The following is a 3433-nucleotide window of genomic DNA, read 5'->3' as shown; positions in this document are numbered from 1 at the left end:
ATAAGAGATGCTGACTGAACGACTTCTATTCAAAAACTGAACTAAAAAGATGGTGCGTGGTGCGAACGTCGTGGAAGGTTGAATTAAATTGGACGAAAGAAGAAAGCACGTGAACGACATTTGAAATGTGGTTATAATTGAAAACGGCCGAAAGAACAAAGCGACGAAAGTCAAGTGGACGAAAGTCAGGGTATCGCTGTATCGCCGAGACGGCTGATTTTTTAAAGAGGGGGGTGAGGTGATGTAAAGACAGTGCGTGTGTGGAGACAGTGCTGGTGCGGGGACAATACGTGGACTGGCGGTACGGATTCAGTCTTGCTGAACTGCCGAACGCAAAATGCCTTGTGTTGCGGGGTCACCATCATTTGAAACTCCATGCCCGCTCTTTCAAGTGGTAAGAGTTTCATTCATGGGCGGTTTGTGGTTGTAGAAATATAACGATTTCAAATCGGGTCCATCTTTTTTAAACACCCTGTATAACGGGTAGAGTACGTAAAAAATTAACCCGTAAAAACAAAGTTTTTCACTATAAATCCTTTATATGCATGGCATCAGTTTTATTTTATTATTCATTTCTGTTTTTCTTGAGTAAGAGTTTCATTTTTATCACATTGGTATTTTAAATTAAATATGAAAAAATGTTTTTCCTAAAAAGTGGAAAAATTTGGAAAAAAATTTTCACGAAAATAAATCGTCACGCACAACGAGTCTGTGTGCAAAATGTCAGCTCGATTGGATCACGGAAAGTGGGTTAAAAAACGACCGAAAGATTTGCACGGTCGTAAGCGCGCAAACAAGCAAGCAAGTGAACTTAATATAAAGGATTTAAAAATAAACCCGTAAAAACAAAGTTTTTCACTATAAATCCTTTATATGCGTGGCGGCTAGAGTCCTCTCGTCCTCTGGCTTGAGATGGCTGCCACCTATGGGTCAGATGATTGCCTGCCACCATTAAGCAATTGGTAATTAAATATAATTTATTTTTTCCTAAAAAGTGTACAATTTTGGAAAAAAAATTCACGAAAATAAATTGTCATGCGCAACGAGTCTGTGTGCAAAATGTCAGCTCGATTGGATCACGGGAAGTGGGTTAAAAAACGACCGAAAGATTTGCACAGTCATAAGCGCGCAAGTGTAGTGGCGGTACGCGCTGACAGGGGGGGGTCGTGTGAGAGCGCGTCGGGTGTGGCTACATCGCGTGGTGTAGTGGCGGTGCGTGCTGACAAGGGGGGGGATCGTGTGAGAGCGCGTCGGTTGTGGCTACATCGCGGTCCGCAGGCAGATGTCCACATCGAGGTCCGCATAGGCCCCGCCCCCTGGAGCGGAGGACTATTTAGGGCGATGCACAGCAGCACTCGGGAAGTTGGTAACCAGTGAAGACAGAAGACGGAGGAGGAAGAGATAGGGTCCTGAGACCCCTAGCCCCGATGTCCTTGTAAGGGCCGGGACCCTGTGTGGTTCAGAGGCGGGACCGTGGGACCCGGGGCCGGACGTCCGTGTGAGGGCCGGCTGTGGGACCCAGTGGTCGGGACCCATACCCCAGCCGGGGTGGGTCTGGGAGTTCCCCTGGAAGCTACGGGGCCGGAGAGCCCGCGTGTGTGTAGCCGAGTGGAACGCGTAGCGTAGGCTGTAGTTGGCTACACGTGTCGTTGTGGCTAAGTGAATGTTAATAAAAGTGTGCTACCCGTCAAGTGGTCTCCCAAGCAAGCGAACTTAATATAAAGGATTATAAAAAATCTCGACGAAGGTGGGATTCGAACCCACGCGTGCAGAGCACAATGGATTAGCAGTCCATCGCCTTAACCACTCGGCCACCTCGTCTCACGCACTCACACACGCAAGCACATACAACCAGAACCAGGATGAAGACTTGCACACACATACATACAAACAGACCCCCCCCCCCACACACACAGCCATACCATTATTTTTTCCTAAAAAGTGTAACATTTTGAAAAAAATTTTTCACGAAAATAAATTGTCACGCACAACGAGTCTGTGTGGAAAACGTCAGCTCGATTGGATCACGGGAAGTGGGTTAAAAAACGACCGAAAGATTTGCACGGTCGTAAGCGCGCAAGCAAGCAAGTGAACTGTCCCCTTAGCAGAAAAAACACCCCCAAAGCATAATGTTTCCACCTCCATGTTTGACGGTGGGGATGGTGTTCTTGGGGTCATAGGCAGCATTCCTCCTCCTCCAAACACGGCGAGTTGAGTTGATGCCAAAGAGCTCCATTTTGGTCTCATCTGACCATAACACTTTCACCCAGTTGTCCTCTGAATCATTCAGATGTTCATTGGCAAACTTCAGACGGGCATGTATATGTGCTTTCTTGAGCAGGGGGACCTTGCGGGTGCTGCAGGATTTCAGTCCTTCATGGCGTAGTGTGTTACCAACTGTTTTCTTGGTGACTATGGTCCCAGCTGCCTTGAGATCATTGACAAGATCCTCCCGTGTAGTTCTGGGCTGATTCTTCACCGTTCTCATGATCATTGCAACTCCACGAGGTGAGATCTTGCATGGAGCCCCAGGCCGAGGGAGATTGACAGTTCTTTTGTGTTTCTTCCATTTGCGAATAATCTCACCAACTGTTGTCACCTTCTCACCAAGCTGCTTGGCGATGGTCTTGTAGCCCATTCCAGCCTTGTGTAGGTCTACAATCTTGTCCCTGACATCCTTGGAGAGCTCTTTGGTCTTGGCCATGGTGGAGAGTTTGGAATCTGATTGATTGGTTTCTTCTGTGAACAGGTGTCTTTTATACAGGTAACAAGCTGATATTAGGAGCACTCCCTTTAAGAGTGTGCTCCTAATCTCAGCTCGTTACCTATATAAAAGACACCTGGGAGCCAGAAATCTTTCTGATTGAGAGGGGGCAAATACTTATTTTCACCATTAAAATGCAAATCAATTTATAACATTTTTGACATGTGTTTTTCTGGATTTTGTTGTTGTTATTCTGTCTCTCACTGTTCAAATAAACCTACCATTAAAATTATAGACTGATCATTTCTTTGTCAGTGGGCAAACGTACAAAATGAGCAGGGGATCAAGTACTTTTTTCCCTCACTGTTAACCAGTCCATTGGTGAATGCACCGATTGCGAGGCTGCCTGCCAACTCTTCGAGGACAAGTACCGTCTGAGCTAAGCCCGCAAAATGTACCGTACTCATAAATCCCGGGAGGTCAACCGATTAATTGAAGCTCCCAACCCTCTGACCTTCCATCCTCCTCCAGTCACATGCACATATGGTATTATTGTCCATGGTATTACCGCTTCTGATGAGCTTAACTCCCACTAACTCCACACGACACTGAGGGATGGGAGGCGATGAAGGAGTTTTACTTTTTTAAATGAATTTGACGACATTTTTGTAAATACATTAATGTATTTGGTGATGCTGCATAGGCAGTGGTGCACAAGCACAATTAGCA

General features: G+C 46.1%; 1 non-coding gene across 1 annotated transcript; it reads right to left on the bottom strand.

Moving 5' to 3' along the window:
- Nucleotides 1-1739: 1739 nt before the first annotated feature.
- TRNAS-GCU (transfer RNA serine (anticodon GCU)) lies at nt 1740-1821 on the bottom strand. The gene has a single exon. It is a non-coding gene; the product is annotated as a tRNA-Ser (tRNA).
- Nucleotides 1822-3433: the final 1612 nt, after the last annotated feature.

Source organism: Lampetra planeri, chromosome 1 (assembly GCF_965212315.1).
Source record: "Lampetra planeri chromosome 1, kcLamPlan1.2.h2, whole genome shotgun sequence".
In the NCBI taxonomy this organism is placed as follows: domain Eukaryota; kingdom Metazoa; phylum Chordata; class Hyperoartia; order Petromyzontiformes; family Petromyzontidae; genus Lampetra; species Lampetra planeri.
The sequence above is the reverse complement of the archived record's forward strand: the minus strand, read 5'-3'. Positions and strand labels throughout refer to the sequence as shown.